The sequence below is a fragment of the Sinohyriopsis cumingii genome, chromosome 1 (genome assembly GCF_028554795.1).
Source record: "Sinohyriopsis cumingii isolate HCF-2022 chromosome 1, ASM2855479v2, whole genome shotgun sequence".
Taxonomy (NCBI): domain Eukaryota; kingdom Metazoa; phylum Mollusca; class Bivalvia; order Unionida; family Unionidae; genus Sinohyriopsis; species Sinohyriopsis cumingii.
Genome location: NC_142961.1, coordinates 140,656,643 through 140,681,485, shown reverse-complemented (window position 1 = coordinate 140,681,485; position 24,843 = coordinate 140,656,643). Strand labels below are relative to the sequence as shown.

Below are 24,843 nucleotides of genomic sequence, written 5' to 3'. Positions count from 1 at the left end.
GAAAATATGAACGAGTTTTTTGGATGGAATACTGCACGACCTTGGGAGTGCAGTATATCCATCCGACAAAACGAGTTCATATTTTCCCATACAAATGCAGTAACCTTTTTATTATATGCTCATTTTCTTATTCTATCTAAGGCTTAATTATATAAACAAAATACACTACAAGAAACAACGTAAATGAATGTATGCCGTATTCAAACTAAATACACAAGCGCAGATTTATCATTACACAGCAACGCCATTATTAATGCGCACATAACTCCATCCAGATAAATTTGAACTTAGTCGCGCTCGACATAACTTTCGAAAGAAAATGGCGTGTCTAGTTAAAATTGAAATTTGCAGTCATATTGTGAATGAATGCGCATTGCAACAACTTTTCCATTTGACCGGGAATGAATAGATTTTGGTATTTTCTTTCGATTTGAAGAAAGTTTGTGATTTTGGACTGGATTCATCTGTGCAAATTGTACAAGAAATACATCGGACTGAAGCGGCGTGGGAGAAGCGTGTTTACATCTGCAAGTGTGTTTGTTCTGTCATTGACTATTTGAAATCATTATGTGGGAAAAATATGAAGTGTTTCAATTACAATTATCAAAAAGACGCTATTGAATTTAATGTTTATTTCATTTTGAGTACAGCAAGGAAGATGTAATTGCACTTGGAATATAGTCGAAATTACAGTACAATTTCGAAATGTGTAATCAACTTGATTATCAAGCTTGAGAACTCATGACATGGCTCATGTAATTCGGATTTGCAGAACTAAGTACATTTTGAGGAAATTCTGGATGTAAAACTGTAAGTATATTTTTTTGCCATTCTTATTACCAGCTAAAGGAGACAGTTTATGCCTTTATAGCTTGCATGTTATTTGTAGGTACCAAGCAATTTGATGAAATCTGGTGTCTATCGCAAAATCTGAAACAATGTATCAAAAAGTTAACGTGGAATATAGCAAAACAGTTGGTATGTTGCAGTCCACTAAACATTTACTTTAGTTCATTCAGAAACAAATGTAATCAGTCAAAACGTATTGCATGTACTATGCGAATGTACTTGATTTGTTTACAAAGTAGTTCCTAATACACTATTGGGTACGCGTGTCCTGCGCGTGGGTGCAATATAAAGGTGTGCAATATCGTAAAATAATGAACAATTCTGATAATGTAAAGTTAACGGAGAAAAAAAAAATGAGCATATAATAAACATTGACACATTGATACAGCGTTTATTCACATACAGATAAACACGTTTGCCCTTTGATCGGAGGTAAGATATGCTCCGGACAACTGTTTTGACCGAGTGAATGAACTCCTCACATCCCTGCGAGTTGTTCACTACAAAATTTAGTTCTATGCCTTTCCTTGTTGTTCACAATCACATTTGCAAACTTATAAGTTGATTGTTTTCTTTTTGAGTTTCTGTTTTTATTCACATTAAACCAATATAAGACACACTTATGAGTTAAACATGAAAGATATCATTTAAAACACGTTTGCCACTTGTACACATTGAACGCTGAGACATTCAGGCATTCACGAACTGGCGTATGGAAATTAGCATGGAATATAAACAAAGCGAAATGACGAACCAACAAGAGGTAATTAAAATATTTTAATATATTGACATCTGATTTAATTCATTATTCGGTTTTAATTAACATTATCACCGAACCTACAAATTCTCTCCTCCTACTCCCCCCCCCCTTTGGACGGTTTGGCATAAACCATTATTCATAGGTCAAAAGAAATAATAATAATAATAATAATAATAATATTAATAATAATAATTTTTTACGACATTATAACAGGTTTAAGAAACAACAACAACAATAAAGTTTAAAATACGTTACAGTATGTGTGCCTCATAACCGACAAGTTTAACTTATAGTATCGACAGGCTATTGCAACAATGTATCATTGAAATTATGAACAATGTAGATAGATCCCAAGGAAAGTGTAAACATACCGTCATGACGAACCATATTCTTGTAGGTTAGTTGGTGCAAATTCAGTTTTAAGGTTATCATCCAACTCAAATTGTTTTCTCTCTCACTCCATATTTCTGCTTCTGTTGCCCCCATGCATGATAGGAGAGAGGGAATCGGAAAAAAGAAAGGATTGCGATGAAATTGTGTACCATGTTACATTAATTTAGAAAAGGAGGACTATTAATACTTTTACTGTTATTTTCATACGTCATTAATGATTAATGAGTGGAAATTCATCATTGATCTATAGGCCTGCAGTTTATAAATTCGCATTATTGCGCCATGGGCGGATTACAATTTGATATACCAATAGCATTGTTATATCAATTTGCTTATTATTAATGTATGTGGAAGATTTTATATATATATATATATATATATATATATATATATATATATATATATATATATATATATATATATATATATATATATATATATATATATATATAACGTCATAAATATATTGCAAATTTAGACCGTCGATGAATTAGTGAAAACTTGGGTTAACCTAAAATCGATCATTAATGTATTTAATTCGAAACAGAAAATTTCAATATCGATGACGAACTGATATTCATCTTTGAGTTCATTACAAAAAGGCCACACTCTGATCATTAGGAGTTAGCTATAGTGTATTCCATCAACCAGATTCTATATGCAAGTTATGTGATTATGTTCTTAATTTTCAACGGCATTCCGAAATTCATGTAATCAGATTTATATTTTCTTTATATCCGAACTCGGGTGAAAATTTTACATATGGCCTAAATCTTGGGGATTTCTCTGTCCTTCAACCGGGTGGCCGAGTGGTCTAAAGCGCTCACCGTTACGGATCACTGCCATCTCACCTCTGTCTGCGTGGATTCGAGTCTCGGATTCAGCCAATGTAGGTATGTGAGAAAGCATGCCAGTAGCTTCTCGTGGGTCGGTGGTTCTTTCCGGGGTTTTCCCGGGTTCTTCCTCCACCATTAATACTGGCCGCCATGTATAGCCCATCGTGTGCTGAAAAATGGCGTTAAACCCAACAACAACAACAACAACAACTGTCCTTCAATGTTAGTTGTAAACAAGCTGGTCAGCTAAACGTTGTGCGACAAGTGATCCAAACAGATTTCTATTGCCAGTATACTGATTCATTAAAGCTTCACTGTTTTTACAATGAAATTTAAACTACATCAGTTTAGCAAATTGGTGATTTAATGTTATTTGGTGATTTTATGTTAATTGTAAAATTTTGTTTGGTTTGTAAAAGCAGATAGAAGAAAAGTTACCTTCCTTTTATAGACCGCACACTGACAAGACTTCCGTAATGTAAAGATTTTGACCTGCGTTGAGGTATTTATACACAGACGATGCCACAATACGTCGTCTGTGCCCTGGAAATATTCGGTTCTTCCCACTGAAAGCACTTCGCACGTGCGGCATAGGATGAACCGAACTCAATATTTCGAAATCTTTGTACAATATACATAAATCACCCTCGAAACCCGAGTACATGTATTTAATAAATAAAAGGATGTAAATAATTCCGTGACATCAGACATATTAATAACTTTAAAATAAAAAAGCTACAAATTCGTTAAAAGCTACTTCAGTCGTTTGTTTTGATGACCTTTATTTTAACATCCGTCAATTTCCTTGGCATGTTTTAAACGCGCTTAAAACAGTTGTTTGGTTCCGAATCAGCTGTACACTGCCTAACGTGCATTTTAAAGAATTTACATGCTTCTGCCATATTTATTCTATATGACACTGTCTTCTTTTCAGCATCAAGTATATTGTTTTCTTTTCATTTCACATTTCACCTGAAGCCAAGAAGAATCTCAGTGAGACCGAGTGGCCGAGTGGTCTAAAGCGCTCTCCGTTACGGATCACTGCCATTTCATCTCTGTCTGCACCGGTTCAAGCCTCGGATTCAGCCAATGTGGGTATGTGAGAAAGCTTGCCAGTAGCTTCTCGTGGGTCGGTGGTTCTTTCAGGGGTTTTCCCGGGTTCTTCCTCCGCCATTAATACTGGCCGCCATGTATAGCCTATCGTATGCTGAAAAATGTCGTTAAACCCCACAGCAGCAACAACAACAACAGTGAGACCGATGATGACTTTATTTGATGACTTGGTACCTGACGCTTTAGAATAAAGGATCCTCACATAAACACACTATTTCGTAACATTTTTTAATTAAACTGTTACTTGTTACATGTTTCGAAAAAACGTGCAGCACAATTAAATTTCTGTTTTAAAAAAGAACGAATTTAATTTATGGGCGAAATTGTGATTCAGTTCGGGCTCCAGTACGTGTTTTGACCATGCTGACGTATACAATCGTCGTTTTTAATATGTGATGTGTGATGTGATGTGATTTTGGATTTTTAACGTAGCTTTAACAATTTGTCAGTCATATCGCTACAATGACTGCAATGTCGCCGTTTATAGTGATGTCTAGCAATGGGGGCATCATGCCGCAGACATGTGGCATAATGTCCCACCCAGTCACATTATCCTGACACCAGGTCGACCAGTCCTAACACTAACCTCTTGATGCTGAGCGCCAAGCGAGGTACCTGTAAGTACCATTTTTGTAAGTCTTTGGTATGACTCAGCCGGGGATCAAACCCACCACTTTCCGCATCCGAGGCAGACGCTCTAACCATTAGGCCACCGGAGCGGTCCGATTTTAATATTAAAAAAATCTAGAAATATCTAAGTCACATGAAACATTAAAAGCACAGTAATCAGAAAAAAGTTCGAAGAACTCATTAAAATAGCATTAAAAACATACAGGATAAAATGCGTGAGTTTCGACGCGAAGCTGCTGATCAAACATCGTGCGTTATGCTTGCTTTGTGCCTTCAGTAATCGTTCATCAGTCCATGTTTTTCTTTCATTATTTGGGGAATTCAGAGTACCGTTTAATGGGGCTTGTTAACGATGCTGCTTGTAAAACGTTGCCGTTGCTGCTGATGATGATGTTTGTGACGTTTGCTGTTTAGCTGTCATTATGAGTTACAAGTCGTAGCCAGTTGCACTTTGGAAACAAAATTCGCTACTTCAAGGTCAGTCCTCATCTTTCGAATGCATGTCAATAACAGCCATTCGGACCACTTCGGATATGTACGAAACAATGGTTGACCGAGAAATTGCGACTGCTTAGAACTCTTTTTCATTCACATGTTCGATCCAATCGTTGAAATATTCGGGGTAGTTTTAACTGATTGCGCTTTCCCTTTTGAGAAGATATTTCCGCCAAGCAAAATGTACGATTTTTCACTAAATTAATACGCCAACAACTGTCCACGGCCAGATGAGGTGAACGTATTGGCAGGAGGGAGGAGTCGTTGGTTAAAAATTTCAAAAGGGCCCTGAATTTTCTCGAAACGTCTATGTGTATATTTGTTCAGAGTGTGCATAATACCCAATAAACATGCGCAAGTATAAAATGATGGTAAAATTTCAAGAGATAAGTGACTGTAAGTTTTAGTCTTAGAGATTCAGGAACCCTGGATCACCCCCACCCCCGATCCGGCTCTGTACATCCGAGGCATAGTTTTGTCTCGCAGAAATAGCCGAAATGTTCCGGATGCTGGCAACAACCGAACCTCGATTAAATCAGCAGCCTCTTGATCAACGTTATTTTCGTGCTGAAGGCGCTTCAAAAGGATTGGAATCGGCAACAAGGAATGAGTAGTGGGACTGATTACTCGGTGAGTCATGGTGATTGTTCGCAAGAAGGCCGAGGCTAGGCGACCGGACATAGCCGAAATCGCGTTGAGACTGGGCTTGATCATTCTCACCCAAGTGATCATGTCTATCCACATCATATCTGACAAGACGGGGAGCAAATCAGTTACGATGTTCCCATTTACATACTAGTTTCAATGATCTTACAGATATGTTATTTTTTTTCAGCCCTCCTCTCTTCAATCTCTCGAATTGTTAAATTGATCCTTCATCTGGCCTCTAAATCAACATATTTATATTTTCTAAAATGTGTCTTTCTGATGTCGTTATTCTCAGTCTGCAACTCAAACACTGAATATTCCACTGCAGATAAGCAATCGTTCACGAACTCAGTTTGATGAAGACCATAGCTGACGTTTCAGCAACCAATATACCTGAAAAAATATTTGCAAGCATCAAAATTTCTTGAAACGTTTCTGAATTACCGTGGTATTCTTTTCCTTTAACTCAAACGGATGATTCAGTTGGTCTGGTACCATGACTTACAAAATTATTTTATCTAGCGCTCTGGAATTCACGAAGTGGGTACCAGTCTGCCATTAAACAGGTTTAAAAAGATTAAACAGCTACAGAACGAGGGATGATCTCTATTATCACGTTCGTAGTTTGATCAGAGGGTGTAATGTACGTTATTAAAGATGGACTCTGGCATAGAGAAACGTCCGCCATATTAGGTAAATTAGAGGCAAATATGTTTGAATTGCTCTACTGGAAGGAATTCATTTTACGCTCTTGTATGCGTGCCGAATGCCCCATTATTTGTATGAAAGACTTAAGTTTTTCTTTCCTGCAAAAGTGATTTCGAATTCCCAAAGACTTGAGTAAAGCATACTTTTACGTATATTTAATCTATATTTGAGAATTAGCTGTCTACAATGAAGGGTAGGAGTTGAACCTCCTCGGTTAATTTTTTGTTCCTGTAAACATCATATTACATAGATAATTCTTGTCTATGATTTTAGAATATAATTTAAGATCATTATTATTTCAAGATAACCATGTTTACTTGAATATGAGTTCAGGACACTGGTATTCCCCTTCATAAAATCCTGGTCTACCTGATGTTTTACGTGTTCTTTGCCAAATTTTTAGTAAGAGACCTGACCTTGTCTACAACTTCGAATGTTCTGGAAATGTGGTATTTCCCGGACGGGGCTCGAACTCACCGCCTTCCGCGGCGGACGCTCTAACCACTAGGACACCGGAGCAGTCATTATAAAATGACTGGGTGGGACATGATGCTTGATGTCTGCCACATGATGCCCCAGTGCTAGACAATACTATAAAGTGCCACACTGCAGACATCGTAACGACATGACTGAAAAATTGTTACAGCTACGTTAAAAATCATAATATCACACACATACACACAAGTTAAAGACTGGAGTTACACAGTTCTCATTAATAATTTCGAACTAAATCACTATTTTGGGATTATTGAGAACTGATTTAAAGATATTTTGGATTATATCATTGTGATACATCAAAACCGTTAGCGCATCAACTCTATTCAGGGAACTTGGTACATCAGCACTTTCAAAATTTGAATTCATTCAGAACCACCATTGGAATTCATTAGGAATACTCTTTACTTCTGGACTTATGACATACGTTTAAGGACTATATGGAATTTAATTCACAATACTGTATGCTCTTTTTAAACTTTTTACTTCGTGTTCTAGAGAAATCAATGATTTGTTGAAAGTTTACAAAACCTTTTACTTTTCGCTCTTTTCTGTTACTTGGTTTAAGACCATAGAGTCGTAACAATACGACATGGTCTGTAAAATAACTCGAGTAATGCATACAACATGGTCTGTCAAAATACTCGAGTAATGCATACGACAAGATCTGTCAAAAGGCTCGAGTAAAGGATATGAAATCTCTATCAAAAGGCTCGACTTGAAAAACGAATACGATAAGCTCCATCTAAAGACTCGAGGAAAGCATACGAAAAGCTCTATGAAAAAGACCTGAGTAAAACGTACGACAAGCTCTATGAAAAAGACTTTAATAATGTATACGACAAGCTATATCAAATGACTCGAGTAAAACGTACGACAAGCTCTGTGAAAAAGAATTAAATAAAGTATACGACAAGCTATATCAAATGACGCGAGTAAAACGTACGACAAGCTCTATGAAAAAGACTTTAATAATGTATACGACAAGCTATATGAAACGACTCGAGTAAAACGTACGACAAGCTCTGTGAAAAAGACTAGAGTAAGACGTACGACAAGCTCTATGAAAAGACGAGTAAGCCATACCACAAGCTCCATGAAAAGACTTGAGTGAAATGTACCACAAGCTCTATATAATGACGAATACGCACACAAATCACTGCTGCTGATCATTTGAGAACTTGACAGACTTTGGCAAAATGTAGGAACCTCATATGGCCTAACATCTAGATTTTAAAATGAGTGCGTTACACATTGATTCAAACAATTATCACTTGGTTATATTTCCCAAAGAAAAACCTTATTTTAATGAATCTTTTATGCTAACGAGTTGTCAATATTGCATCGGTTTCTGTGATCTGTAATTTCTGAATCACGAATTATTCAACGTGCTGAAGTGAATACAGTTAAAAACATACGTACAAGACATACGTTTACCGGTGTGTGTCGCATCAGATCTCATATGATCAACTCGATTTCATTTTCATGTAAACTTATTATTCACAGATTTCGATCAGAAACAAATGTTTTAACTTTATCTCTGATAGATTCTTGGACCAATCTGCATGAGCAGAGTACTTCGACGATTGGAATATCGCTAGTTCATTTTCGTCAAGTCGAGAAATAACCTCAGAAGTAGCTGTAGGAAAACACATCAATTTGATGAGTTTGGTGATTTGTCCAGGTATAGCGCACTGGATATGTTTCAGAAAAGACAAAAGGATGCTGTTACTCCTATTGTAACTTTGTCTCCTTCCGCCACCATACTGTGCATGTAAACATATATGGTTTAAAATCTAGTTTTTAATAACGACGAATTACGTCCGAGGTTTATTTATCGACTTGATGTATAAAGCAGAGGATGTTCCGATTGAGGACCACAGTGTACTCACCCAACCACTCACCCCACAGGAAAAAGCGCTCAGCGTATTCAGTTATGGTCTGGCACGCAGAAAGTCACAACACAAGATCGTAGTCATCACTTCCTGATTCCATAATTAGAACTCATCTGAAACCTACATTAAATAAATTCAAATCACTAGAACTTGTTAATCCATTCTTGCAAATACTTTGAAATATGTATGTGCTTACTTCAGTAAAATAAAAGACTCTGGGCCCATTCAGATTTCACGATCCAAGATTTTAAGGGGGTGGGGGTGGTATTACGAATCAGAATATTCTTTTTTTCACTTATACAGATCATTCTTGGGGGCCCCTAGTGGACGAGTGGTCTAAATCGCTCTCCGTTACGGATCACTGCCATCTCACCTCTGTCTGTGCCGGTTCGAGTCTCGGATTCAGCCAATGTGGGTATGTGAGAAGGCTTGCCAGTAGCTTCTCGTGGGTCGGTGGCTCTTTCCGGGGTTTTCCCGGGTTCTTCCTCCACCATTAATACTGGCCGCCATGTATAGCCTACAGTGTGCTGAAAAATGGCGTTAAACCCCATAACAACAACAACAGATCATTCTTTTTTTTTTTCAACAAATATAATGGACATCATAATGTAACAAACAAGGTTTCTGACTACCGAGCGAATCAAACAACTCCTGCGAGAGTGGCTTGAAGTTGATGTTTCCCTATTTCCAATGACGTCAAGACAACAGTATTTAGCTGAAGGGTTCTAATGCACAAAAAGATACAAATAATTGTTAACTAGTGACCTAATCACTACAAATTACGAATAATTTCACAATGGCAAGATTTTTCTTACTTCACGTTTGTATGACTCAACAGTAAATCTTTCTCAGCCGATGGTTGGTACTTCACACCAAACACCAAAAAACAAAACAAAACAAAAAAAAAAAACAAAACAAAATAAACACAAAAAACCTAACAAATAATACAAAGAGATGTTTATATCTGAAATTACTAAATACGTATACGTGAAAATATCTGAGAAATCCTTACGTCAAGAAATTCGAAAGGGTCTCTTTCACAACACCAATCCACGATACCATAAGTCTCGTGAGTACTGGACATAACAACGTATGATCCTTGTTGGCATCCGTTAGTCTCGAGAGACGATGGAACTGCATGAGAGATGTCCCGGTTGGTGGTTGTGCAGCGTCTGCTGTGGCTAAGTAGTCTAATGCGGGAGTGGCAGTCCCTGATGTACTTACTTGCTGCACTTGAAGGTTGTGTCAGGTGTTGGTTGGAGATGCTTCTTCTTTCTCTGCGATCGTCTTTCATCAGCTAGCAAGCGTTGCTTGTCCTCTCCGGCTTTCAGACCAGTGATCAGAGCATGTCGCCAGCTTGATCTGTCTAGAGCGAGCTCTTCCCAGGTGTTGACATCGATATCAAGGGCTTTCATGTCATGCTTACAGAATCCTTGAAGCGGAGATGTAGCCGTCCGATCGACCTTTTGCCAGAGGCGAGTTCCGAATAAAGAATGTCTTTGGGGATCCGTCCGTCAACCATCCGACGTACATGGCCCAGCCATCTGATGCGGCGTTGGCGGAGGAGTGTGATCATGCTGGGAATCTTGGCACGCTCGAGCACCTCGTTGTTTGTTACTCGATCACTCCAGGTGATCCCGAGTATGCGTCGGAGGCATCGCATGTGAAAGGCGCTCAGTCTTTTCTCTTGTGAGGCGTACAGAGTCCACGTTTCACTGGCGTACATGAGAGTGCTTAGCACGCATGCACGGTACACGGCGATCTTAGTGTTCATGGTCAGCTTGATGTTGTTCCACACTCTCTGCGACAACCTGGAGAGAGTTGTTGATGCCTTTCCGATCCGCTTGTTGAGCTCAGCATCGAGCGAGAGGTTGTTGGTGATGGTAGAGCCGAGGTACATGAACTGACTCACCACCTCAAGTTCGTAGTTGTTGATGATGATGCTTGGGGGTCCGCGTCCTGAACCATCACGTTTGTTTTCTTTAGGCTTATGGTTAACCCAAACTCATCGCATGCTTTAGCAAAGCGGGCCATAGGCGCTGCAGCTCAGCTTCTGTGTGGGTGGCTAGAGCAGCATCGTCTGCGAAGAGCATGTCCCTGATGGTTACTTCACGTACTGTGCTCTTTGCCTTCAGTCGTGCCAGTTTGAACAGTCTGCCGTCTGATCGTGTGTGCAGGTAAATCCCTTCTGTGGACGTCCCAAAGGCGTGCTTTAGCAGGACTGCGAAGAAGATGCCGAAGAGCGTGGGGCAAGGACACAGCCCTGTTTAACTCCACTGCGGATGTCAAAGGGGTCGGATGTTGAGCCATCGTACTGCACTGTGCCTTTCATGTCATCGTGGAAGGACTGGATCATGCTTAGCAGCTTTGGAAGGCAACCAATTGTCGCCAGGATTGTGAAGAATCCGTCTCTGCTGACCAGATCGAATGCCTTGGTGAGGTCTATAAAGGCCAGGAAGAGGGGTCTGTGTTGTTCTCTGCATTTTTCCTGCAGTTGCCTGACAGAGAAGATCATGTCGATTGTGGACCTCTCTGCGCGGAACCCGCACTGCGACTCTGGGTAAACTCTGTCAGCAAGCGTCTGCAGTCTGTTCAGGAAGACGCGTGCGAAAACTTTACCCACGATGCTGAGAAGTGATATGCCCCTCTAGTTGTTGCAGTCGCTTCTGTCGCCCTTGTTCTTGTACAGGGTTATGATGTTAGCATCTCTCATGTCCTGAGGCACTGGCAGAGGAGGTCGTGCAGGTGTGTGAGCAGCACGCTACATCCACACTTGATGAGTTCTGCTGTAATGCCATCCTTCCCTGGGGCTTTACCTAGGGACAGTTTCTCTAAGGCCTTCTTTAGTTCGTCTACAGTAGGTTTCTCATCCAGTTCGGCCATGAGAGGGAGGTTTTCAATGGCGTTGAGGGCATCGTTGGTCACGTGGTTCTCTTTGGAGTATAGTTCGGAGTAGTATTCCACCCAACGCTCCATCTGCTTGCCCTTGTTCTGGATGGTATCGCCTGTGGCAGACTTCAGTAGTGCTGTCAGTTTCTTCGTGGGACCCATTGCTTTCTTTATGCCATCGTACATGCCTCTGATGTTTCCAATATCTGCTGCTGACTGGATACTCTGACAGAGCTGAAGCCAGTATTCACTGGCACACTGCCGTGCTAATCTCTGCACTTTGCTTCTGGTAGACCTGTATGCCTGTAGTGTCTTCTGACAGGGCGATCGCTTGTATTGCAGGTGAGCACTGCCACCTTCTTCTATGGCTGGCATGAGTGTGGCAGAGTTAGCCTCAAACCAGTCATTGTTCTTTGATTGCTTCTTACCAAAGATCCGTGTGGCTGTGCTGTATACAGTCTCTCTGATGTGACCCCATCTTTCTTTGACACTGCCGTTTGGGGGTTCTGAGTCAAACGTCTTGGAAAGAGCACAGGTGAATTCCTCAGCCTTGTCTGGATATGATGTCTTGCTAACATCAATGCATGGTTGACCCTCTTGCCTAGAGCGGTGGATCTTCTTTGGCTGAAGCTTCATTTTTCAGCACATCAGCGAGTGGTCGGTGTCGCAGTCAGCACTATGGAAGGTACGGGTAAGAAGCACACCCTTCATGGCTGACCGTCTTGTAATGATCAAGTCCAGCTGGTGCCAGTGTTTAGACCGGCGATGCCTCCAAGACACTTTGTGCTGTGGCTTTGTCTGAAAGAATGAATTGGTGATGGTGAGTTCGTGGTACGAGCACATCTCTAGAAGGCGCTGCCCATTCTCATTCATCTTCCCAACGCCAAACTTGCCAAGACAGAAGGGCCAAGAGTGATGATCGGCACCCACCCTAGCATTGAAGTCGCCCATTAAAATCAAGTTCTCCTTCTTGGGAATTTTGCTGATGAGTGAGTTTAACTCATCATAAAACTCATCCTTGGTATCTGTGGAGGATCTTAGTGTGGGAGCGTAAACGCTGATCAGGTTGATAGGACCGTTTGAGGTGTGGAGGCGGAGGATAGCAGTCTTCCATTTCCTTGTTGGCAGGGTTCTATCATCCCCAGCAGAGTGTTCCTGACAGCGAATCCAACACCAAACTCTCTGGCTTCATCTGCACTCTTTCCTTGCCAGAAGAATGTGTAGTTCTTTTCTCTGAGGGACCCAGAATCTGGTAGTCGTGTCTCCTGTAGTGAGGCGATGTCGACCTGGAGCCTTGCAAGTTCGTCGTTGATGACTGAAGTCTTACGAACATCACTGATTGTCTGGAGATCATCTGAAAGCCCAGTCAGCATGGTCCGGACATTCCAGGTACCTAGCTTGAGGGTTGAAGTCTTCTTTTTTATTTTTATTTTGTTATTTCTTGGTGCAGTAGTTGCAGTCCGCTTGTCAGCTACTCGCATACCTTAAGCCTTACACACCCAGCAAGGCAGGCGGACTGTGGCGGGACGGCACCTTATTGGCTGGGGGCTGCCCAGTTTGAGGCGGGCGGTAGCTGTCCAGTGAAACATGTTGGTCTCTCCCACCGTCAAAAGCAACCCCTGGCGTCTGGCTCTACGCCAATCGAGCGGTGACTTATAACCGGTAAACTGCTGCTTCCCGTGTTGTGTCGACGCTATGGAGCGAAGCTGGAGTGTCCTCTCCAGGGCGCAAGCCTGGGCAGGGTGATATGGAGAATCAACTGTTGCCCATGCAGATGATCCCCCCTCTCGACGCAGCTGATGGATCCAAGGGAAAGGACAAGCCGATACGTCATGGCACCAGCTGTGTCGCAGGAGTTGCCGAGATGACACTGAAATCAATGCCAAGTCGCCTTAGGGACTCCGTCTCCGGATTTTCTGTTGGGGTTTACTCCCTTAGCCTTTCCCACGAGAGGGTATAGTCGCAAGGCAGCGAAGGTTTGAAATCGGAGTTTACCTTCTCCTAGATGGGCGACCACCCAAGGTTAACGAGCCCCATCTGCCCGAAGCATCTGGTTTTGAGGCGCCAGAAGCTCGCCTGTCATCCCTTCTCCAGTCAGTTTAAATAGGTTCCACCACTCGTGAAGGCCTGGAGCTGGATTTGGTTGTCAGAGGCTCTATCAGACGCAAGCCATTGGGAGATTTCCAAAGGAAGTGGGTGCTTATCTCCCACATCCGCCCCCGGCGATGACAACGCTTGAAACCCTACGTATGATCCTAGAAAATTGATAATTACTGTGTTTGAGAAATGTCTCCTAAACACCGACCCCACATAATCAAATAATCAGTAAAATCTAACAAAGTTATCAATTGAGTCGAAAATACACGAAAAGCACATACCCTAGGTTTGTTACAATAAAATGTTGTTTTCAGCTAAAATCATAGATATAATCGGCTCATTTTTTAACAAATCAGAGAAAGAAAACAAAATTCAAGCTATTGGGGAGTGGTAATTTTATCACCCGAAAAATACTCCCTCCAAAATTCCATCGAAAATTATGGTCGATGCCTAAGTAACATCTTATTTCAAGCATGTTCCTTTCACAATTGTTTCAAGTATATGTAACAAAATGTGGGCGAGTTTTCCTGGAGACAGTATCACGAATTTTCGTCTCATTACATGAGCTTTAGGTAAATGGTTTATTACTGCTTGTCACGGGTTCACTAACCGATATAAATAGATAACACACACACACACACACACTATTTTCCAAAAATTAGCAGGGGCTGTATAGTATGCCCTGAAAATTAACTCGAATGTGAAGAATTCTTGAAATGGAAAATGACTTCTACATAAGAAAGAAAGAAAGAAAGAAAGAAAGAACATAAATTTTAAATTTCTACTTATTTCTACCCGTCTATAACGAAAGGAAAAACTTAAGGAAAAGCACATTCTATACACACATTATTTCAAAGCCTAATCATAAAATTAGTTATTGAAGTCATAAACTTAGTAATCAAAGGCATGACAATAGGGTTCAAAAGCCGGTTACACTAGAGTTAAGGTCCCCAATCCTTTGTCAGTGGTTCGATAGTACCGGGTAATACATTATTTTCGCCACTGGTTTATCGAAGACATATTTACTGTAAATAAATGTTATTGCTGTGATTACGTTTATCGAATCCTCGCGTTGGTACAGCCACTTCTCGTGTAATCTTGAAGATTTTACTCGTATCTTTCCACATTTGAAGAACTTTCATTCAGCAGTTTAGGGGATTGGTATTTGAATAAGTTCAAAAGTAAACAGCACTTAAAATGGGAACACTCCAAGACTATGTACAGAAGATTCGTCGATAGTTGCTATGATGGTAAACAAGCCCTAGCCGGGTACACGTTTCACATAATACGATATCAACTGCTTCTAAGAAATAGGGATAACTGTGTGTACCCGTTTATGAGATAGCATGCAGAGGTGTGTGTGTGTGTGTGTGTGTGTGTGTGTGTGTGTGTGAGAGAGAGAGATTATTTTATTTGATGCTAAATGGTTTATGTTCTATTTATTAGTGAATCTTTATTTATCCATATATAGCTTCTTGTAAGGCGCAGACCCGAATTTAGATCTATACCGATCTCAGCAAACTTAACCTTCGACCTTTTGACCTAAGTTTCATATTTTATTTCTTCAATCTGTAGGGCGCGTATACAATATTTTATATATTATTTGAGTATACTAAGGTGGTATCGAGTAATGTCAAGTAATTTTTATTGCACACGGTGGCTTAGACCCTTCATAGTGTGTCCTTCGAGAAAAATCAGATGGATAGTTAAGTCGACATTTTTTGGGAGTTAGTCAGATGCTGCTGTGAAGATGAGTATATTTTGAATGGCATACTCTAAGACAAAAGGAAATCAGTTTTTGTGTGTGTGTGATTTGGATTTTTAACGTAGCTTTAACAATATTTCAGTCATATCGCTACGATGTCTGCAGTGTGACAGTTTATAATGATGTCTAGCACTGGAGCATCATGTCGCAGACATGTAGCGTGATGTACCACCCAGTCACATTATCATGACACATAAAAAAGAAGAATAAGAAGAAGAGGAGGAGAAAGAAGAAAAAACGTGTAAAATGCAAAGATTTCATTAATTTTAACCTGGCTACCCCGCATACTGAGGGACGACACCAGTAACAGCACGGAACCGGTTACCGCGCAATCGATACTTACCAAACACCATCGGTTCTTAACCCTTTTGGGCGACGAGCGCGATTAGGTGTGTGGCATATGCCTCGTGACCCATCAAAAGCTAAAAATCCGTTTGGGTAAGAAATGTGTGTGTGTGTGCGTGTGTGTGTGATTGGATTTTTAATGTAGTTATATCGCTTCGATGTCTGCATTGAGACAGTTTATAGTGATGTCTAGTACTGGGGCATTATGCTGCAGACATGTAGCACCATTTTTCCACAAAGTCGCAGTATCCTGACACTATCCTTTTAATGCTGAGCGCCTAGCGAGACAGACGTAGTTGCCATTTTTATAAGTCTTTGGTATTCCTCGCCCGGGTTCGAACCCACTAAAACCAGTACGGCGACACATTTATGGGTCGCGTCCCATAGGTTAAGAACCACTGCTCCATACTGGACAAACCTTTCTTGACAAGCAAACTAAAAGGCTAAAGTATGGTACAAACCATAAAATGTTCCACGGCTTAGACAATTTTCATGCGACATCTGGTGCAATCCCTGTACCGGCAACTTCAACTCTACACTACACTGGGGATCTTTTATCCACAAAAACAGGACCAATCTTGTTGATAATTATAAATGACTTTTCAGCTTGATACAATTCACCCAATTCAAAAGGTGAACATCTAGGGAGATCTGATTCTATAATACAATTCACACCACCCAGAATGTGAACATTTAGTGAACTCTGATTCTGTAATACAATTCACACCATCCAGAAGGGGAACATTTAGGGAAATCTGATTCTATAGAACAATTCACACCATCCAGAAGGTGAACATTTAGGGAACTCTGATTCTATACTACAATTCACACCATTGAGAAGGGGAAAATTTAGGGAACTCTGATTCTATACTACAATTCACACCATCCAGAAGGTGAACATTTAGGGAACTCTTATTCTATAATACAATTCACACCATCCACAAGGGGAACATTTAGGGCACCTTTTATTCACTAGAACAATCCATACCATCCAGAAGGTGAACATTTATAGAACTCTAATTCAATAATACAAACCACACCATCCAGAAGGTGAACGTTTAGGGAACTCTGATTCTATGCTACAATTCACACCATCCAGATGGGGAACATTTAGGGAACTCTGCTCCTATAATACAATTCACACCATCCCGAAGGTGAGCATTTAGGGAACTCTAATTCTATACTACAAATCACACCATCCAGAAGGGGAACATTTAGGGAACTCTAATTCTATACTACAAATCACACCATCCAGAAGGGGAACATTTAGGGAACTCTAATTCTATACTACAAATCACACCATCCAGAAGGGGAACATTTAGGGAAGACTAATTCTATACTACAAATCACACCATCCAGAAGGGGAACATTTAGGGAACTCTAATTCTATACTACAATTCACACCATCCAGATGGGGAACATTTAGGGAACTCTGCTCCTATAATACAATCCATACCATCTAGAAGGTGAATATTTAGGGAACTCTGATTCTATAATACAATTCACGCCATCCAGAAGGTGAACATTAGCGAACTCTAATTCTATACTACAAATCATACCATCCAGAAGGTGAACATGTAGGGAACTCTAATTCTATACTACAAATCACACCATCCAGAAGGGGAACATTTAGGGAACTCTAATTCTATACTACAATTCACACCATCCAGATGGGGAACATTTAGGGAACTCTGCTCCTATAATACAATCCATACCATCTAGAAGGTGAACATTTAGGGAACTCTGATTCTATAATACAATTCACGCCATCCAGAAGGTGAACATTAGCGAACTCTAATTCTATACTACAAATCATACCATCCAGAAGGTGAACATGTATGGAATTCTGATTCTATGCTACAATTCACACCATCCAGAAGGTGAACTTTTAGGGAACTCTGATTCTATAATACAATTCACACCATCCCGAAGGTGAGCATTTAGGGAACTCTGATTCTATACTACAAATCATACCATCCAGAAGGGGAACATTTAGGGAACTCTGATTCTATACTACAAATCACACCATCCAGAAGGGGAACATTTAGGGAAGACTAATTCTATGCTAAAAATCACACCATCCAGATGGGGAACATTTAGGGAACTCTGCTTCTATAATACAATCCATACCATCTAGAAGGTGAACATTTAGGGAACTCTAATTCTATAATACAATTCACACCATCCAGAAAGTGTACATTTAGGGACCATTTATTCTATGATACAATTCACACTATCCAGAATTTGTACATTTAGGTAACTCTAATTCTATAATACCATTCACACCATCCAGAAGGTGAACATTTAGGGAACTCTGATTATATACTACAAATCACACCATCCAGAAGGTGTACATTTAGGGAACTCTGATTCTATAATACAATTCACACCATCCAGAATGGGAACATTTAGGGAACTCTGATTATATAATACAATCCACACCTTCCAGAATGGGAACATTTAGGGAACTCTGATTATATAATACAATTCACACCTTCCAGAATGGGAACACTTAGGGAACTCTAATTCTATACTACAAATCACACCATCCAAAAGGTTTACATTTAGGGAACTCTGATTCTGTGCTACAATTCACGCCATCCAGAAGGGGAACAGTTAGGGAACTCTGATTCTATAATACAATTCACACCTTCCAGAATGTGAACATTTAGGGAACTGTAATTCTATACTACAAATCACACCATCCAGAAGGTGTACATTTAGGGAACTCTAATTCCATAAGTAGACCTAAAACAGTAAGAATCATTTTGTGATATTACATGATTTAAAAAATATATCCCCAATAACTTATGATAGTTGCATTATGCATGAGAATTTGACTATTACTCTCTACGTCTGAGCAATCTCGTGCATTCTACTCAACAAAACAATTTATTTGTTGATCACAGATAATCTTCCCACTCCTTGATTTGAATTCATGAATAACTAGCACTCACAGAAACTGAATCGCGTTTAACAACAATACAGCATTCTCGACAGTTCTTATTTCCTTAAACTTGCGCTACCCTTTTAAACTTTTGTTGCGGTTTTTTTTTTGTTGCCGCAGAGGGTAACACTCACGAAGGGTAACACTTAGTGCAACAAGAACTGTCGTTAAAGAGTAAATAATGTATAAAATGAAAACCACAAAGCGCACTTAAAATGCATTTCATCCATTATCTTCGCATTATGAATTACAGGCTATACAAGAAAGAATGTTTTGTACAGTGCCGGATTAGGCCCAAGCCTTCCAGGGTCCTAAGCACTGAAAATATTAATGTGACCTCACCTCCGACAAAACGTGAAACTAAAACAAAACAATATTAAAACTTTAAAAGGTGGGAAAATACCACTGTTGCCATCATTCCTAACAAAAATGCTCGTACTTACAGATCAAAATGGTCATATATAATTCATTAAATTTTATCATCAGCAATTAATTTTAATTTTGTTGGTTCCCCTGTTGGGCTGGTTCCCTAACACCTGCATAGTGTGCGTAATGGATAATCCGGCCCTGATCTTGTATACACATCTTCGGAAATTGTTCATACTGATGGAGATATTTGGGTTTAATGTCACCAATGTATTAAAATTGCAATTTTGTTGCATACAGACCTATCCGTAACAAACCAGCGTACATGTTAGACACTTACAGGTGTGTGGTAAAAGCCGTATGCAGTCACGAAATGGGCACAAGATATAGGATTATTATTCCACGTGGATTTACAAGCCGTTAAAGAGGATTTCATCCGGAAATAGCCTGCTCATATTGCCAAAATGACCCTTCAACCGACGTTTTTCCTACTAACGCGAAATATATCGTGCGTAAAATGTACAAACAATTCCTGGATTTCATGAATAAGTGAGTTTAGACACACAAATCGTCCATATTAGTTTCAAGACAGATTTAGAGTTTGAACAAGGCTGCCACCCCACCCACCCCCGATGAAAAGGCTATATCGTATTTCAGCATAATGAAAGTTTTAATCAGACTGCGTTATTTTGAAAAGTGTGACATGTCATAAAAATGTATAATCTACTTGCATTACATTTTTTATAGTTCAAAGAATGTTGTGCTTGGCGTTTCGTAATATTTATTTTAATCATACAGGTTACAGTGGTTGGTGTCTTGCATGTTGTATAGGGTATAAATGCATCGACTTTTATTTTACTTGTACGAGCTGTTATGTATATTTGATTTAATTTATATTTGATTTAATTTAATTATTTGTTTGTTATATTTAAAATTATTTATAAAAAATTCTATTACATGTTATAGTAATGTAATTTTGTTTACTGGAATTTGACATTTTCCAGAAATTAGTTTGATCTGACTGCTTAGTCGTAAACACCTTATAATATAACTTTGAATCTTTATGCTGACCTAGTACCTGACTTTGATACAGAATCAGTATGGGTTCTTGTAAACAACTTCTTTTTTATTTATTCTTAATGCGTGATGTATAGGGTGGAATTGAGGCAATACTGGAAATACGTGACAACTATCATGAATCAATTAGGGTTTCCCAGTGGAACTGACCCACATCCGGGCATCTGTTTTGCGCAGTAATCAGGTTTTATGCCATGTTTGGAGAAATAATCTCAGTTGGGGATCGAGGCAATACTGGGATACCTGACAAATATCATGAATCAATTAGGGTTTCCATGTGGACTGACCCACATCCGGGCATCTGCTTTGCTCGGTAATCAGGTTTTATACCATGTTTGGAGAAATACAGTTGGGGCATTTTACCTTTGACACTGAAAGGTGTTTTTTCTTCTTCTGTTGTGACCAGTTGGATTTAAATTTTGATTTTTCTTTAAATTTTTTGGATTCTAAGAGATTAATTCTTCTCCGTAGCAACATTAAGTGCCCATACATAATTTTTGGACAAAGACATTTATTGAAATTTTATTCGGAATTCAAAGACTGGATTATTTCCTGTTATTCAATAAAGAACTGTTGACACTTTATTGCTATACAGGCTACAGTATACGTCATCACTTTCTATTTTGGATTTTCGTCGGGACTCGAACTCAAATTTAGTAGAACATTTTATTACTAGGACTAATAATTTATATTTCTTGGATTATTTTTGGATTTGATTCTTAAAACAGTAAGTTCTTTTTCCATTTTTACCTTGCTTTTCTAGGGAAATAAATTCTTTGTTAAATTTTGCAAAGCTTGTTGTCTCCATTCTTTTTTTGTTACTGTTTATGAGAGTCTAAACACGTAACAGAGCATCCAGCCATGCATCTTTCACTTGTATATTGGGATGTCTGTGTACTTAAACTAGCGTTCTTTAACATGGAACTTGCATTTAACAACTTCATTATCCCAAATTAAATGAGTCTGAGTAGATGGAAAAAGGTTTCGTTTAAAAATCGAAATGTTGAAAGGGATTAAATAGGCCTCAGTTGCACATCAACTGTGCTACCTAAATACTTTTGATGTCCAGAGGGATAGGATATCATTACTAATGGACCGGAATCAGACTACACGGGTAATTAACATTAGTAAAAGATCTGTTGCGAAAGACATTTTTCTTTAGTATAAGTAGTAGGAAAACTGTAACTTGACTGGTGAATCAAACGGTCAAATTAACATCGGTATGAAAACTGTAACCTGACTGGTGAATCAAGCGGTCAAATGAACATCGGTATGAAAACTAACTTGACTGGTGAATCAAACCGTCAAATGAATATCCGTATGAAAACTGTAACCTGACTGGTGAATCAAACGGTCAAATGAATATCGGTATGAAAACTGTAACCTGACTGGTGAATCAACCGGTCAAATGAACATCGTAAGAATACTGTAACCTGACTGGTGAATCAGCCGGTCAAATGAACATCGTATGAAAACTGTAACTTCACTGGTGAATCAGCCGGTCAAATGAACATCGTATGAAAACTGTAACTTGACTGGTGAATCAAACGGTTAAATGAATATCGGTATGAAAAATGTAACTTGACTGGTGAATCAAACGGTTAAATGAATATCGGTATGAAAACTGAAACTTGACTGGTGAATATAAAGGTCAAATGAACATCGTATGAAAACTGTAACCTGACTGGTGAATAAAAAGGTCAAATGAATATCGGTATGAAAACTGTAACTTGACTGGTGAATCAAACGGTTAAATGAATATCGGTATGAAAACTGAAACTTGACTGGTGAATAAAAATGTCAAATGAACATCGTATGAAAACTGTAACTTGACTGGTGAATAAAAGGTCAAATGAACATCGTATGAAAACTGTAACCTGACTGGTGAATAAAAAGGTCAAATGAACATCGGTATGAAAACTGTAACTTGACTGGTGAATCAAACGGTTAAATGAATATCGGTATGAAAACTGTAACTTGACTGGTGAATAAAAAGGTCAAATGAACATCATATGAAAACTGTAACCTGACTGGTGAATAAAAAGGTCAAATGAACATCGTATGAAAACTGTAACCTGACTGGTGAATAAAAAGGTCAAATGAATATCGGTATGAAAACTGTAACTTGACTGGTGAATCAAACGGTTAAATGAATATCGGTATGAAAACTGTAACTTGACTGGTGAATAAAAAGGTCAAATGAACATCATATGAAAACTGTAACTTGACTGGTGAATAAAAAGGTCAAATGAACATCGTATGAAAACTGTAACCTGACAGGTGAATAAAAAGGTCAAATGAATATCGTATGAAAACTGTAACCTGACTGGTGAATAAAAAGGTCAAATGAACAATATATGAAAACTGTAACTTGACTGGTGAATTAAAAGGTCAAATGAATATCGGTATGAAAACTGTAACTTGACTGGTGAATCAAAAGGTCAAATGAATATCGGTATGAAAACTGTAACTTGACTGGTGAATCAAAAGGTCAAATGAATATCGGTACCTGCCAGAGTTACCTAATAATAAGTAGAGTAGACCTTGGTTTTAATGACACTTGCAACGTGTACAATTAGAATAATGACGGAAATGTATCCTCTTCTAAAATAACTCAACGATTTGGGTGATATGCAGGAGGACATATACATTTTTTTCGTCCTGTTCTTTGCGATAATAGTTCATGATAACGTCAAATTAAATTTATTGTATCCATGATAAGTGTCTAGTTGAAATCTGGGTTAGAAAAGTACTAAACAAAAAAATGTCAATAGTCATTACCAAAGTAGGATTTCATTTGCCATCCAGATGTCATCTCTACACCATTCATCGCCGTCATCGACACCGGTAGCATCATAATCATGACATTTACGATAGTTGCAAGACAAACAAGCAAACTCGCACACACATACGCACCCTCATCACGCAAGCATGCAGATCAAAGTGGGCTAAAATGAGGTAAATATATGTATTTAGCTTATCCTCCTCTACAATGTTCCCTGGGTATGCTGAGGGTATCAAAGCATTCAATCTTTGTAAAGGTATATGGAGCCCGGACTGAAGTCCTAATTACAACAATGATCTCTAGGAAATGTTTTAGTTTTAAAGTTCGGGGGAAAAAGCGAATCATGGCAACAGATTCAACGTGTCAGTAGTGAAAGGGGATATTATAGCGTCAATGGGACTTATCATTAAAAACACCCCTGGGAACATATAGCGTCAAGGGAAATTTAACATGGAGAAAAATCGTGGGAACATATAGCGTCAAGGGAAATTAACATGGAGAAAAATCGTGGGACTGTTGAGCGTCAAGGGGATTTGAACATGGGAATAGGGGACTGTATAGCGTCAAAGGAATTTAAACAGGGTGGGACTGTATAGCGTCAAGGGAAATGGAACATGGGATTTTTTTTAAAAAAAAATAAAAAAATAAGAAAGGGGTAGACAATTCAAAGGCTATCTCTTTTCGAGAAATATGGCTGGCCCTGAAAAGGGCCTTTGGGTTTTCTTCTGCTTCTAATTTCTTCTTTTCCTCCACCAACTTCTTATTTTATCTCCAACACTCTTTCTCTTCTTTTTTTTCTCCTCCTCTTCTTTCTTCTCTTCCTCCTCTTCTTTCTTCCTCTTCTCATTTTCTTCTTCTTTTTCAATTTTTTCGTTCCATGTTCTTATTCTTATCTTTTCCTCTTCATCCTCCTTCTCCTCCTTTATTTCCTTCATCACACCACGAATCTTGTCCTTTGCTTTTCTTAAGTTGTTAATTTCCATCTTTACACGATGGGGACTATAGGAATAATGGTCTTCAACGAGTCTTATTAGCATCTGTTCCATTATTCCTAAGTTGTCTAAAACGTCTTGCAAGGTTTGTATTTTGTCCATTTGGTTTGACGCCATCTTCTTTTTATTCTTTGCAGAATGGTTTGAACAACTAACACTGTGGGTTCTTATAGTGAAAGCGCGAACGTGAAGGAAAACATCCCCTAAAAACATAAAATTGATCTTACCTAGATCATGACCCAACAACGCGCGGACGTGAAGGAAAACATCCCCCTACTTTCTCATTTCATATAATAAAACCCTAACTATACTCTTCACATACGCTAAGAAACCCATAATCTACTATTCACACAAACATACCTGAGCTCTTACAAACACAAACACACAAACACACAAACACATTCACTTTCACTATTAATAAAGAGTTAGTGTTTATATTTACACTACTCTACCTACACACATTGGCAAATCGATCGTTATTTCTTTTCTAGAGTATTGGGGTAGCCCTGAAAAGGGCTGTTGGTTTTTTTTGAACTCCTGATGCACCTATCTAATGGTTGCACCGTCCTGGCCTGGCGCCACACACGCATCTTCTTCCCCAGTCTTCTTTCACCTTTCTTCTGGGGAGCGCAGAGGGAGGATGATTCGCTTCAACACCCCAATCCTCTGTCTCGGGAATATTGAACGACATCCTCTCTTCTCTTTTCTTTTCCTCTTCTTCCCTCTCTCTTCTCTCCTCCTCTTCTTTTTTCATTCTT

At 39.1% G+C, this 24,843-nt stretch overlaps 2 long non-coding RNA genes across 2 annotated transcripts in view; one reads left to right on the top strand and one right to left on the bottom strand.

The window, feature by feature from the left end:
- Positions 1–8,935, top strand: part of LOC149808023 (uncharacterized) — a 29,743-nt gene extending 20,808 nt beyond the window's left edge. The window contains exons 3-4 of the long non-coding RNA XR_016423879.1: positions 3,817–3,933; positions 8,475–8,935. This is a non-coding gene — a long non-coding RNA (uncharacterized LOC149808023). The remainder of the gene's footprint in view (positions 1–3,816; positions 3,934–8,474) is intronic.
- LOC149808019 (uncharacterized) overlaps positions 1–24,843 on the bottom strand; it is a 222,550-nt gene that overhangs the window by 50,480 nt on the left and 147,227 nt on the right. The window lies entirely within an intron of this gene.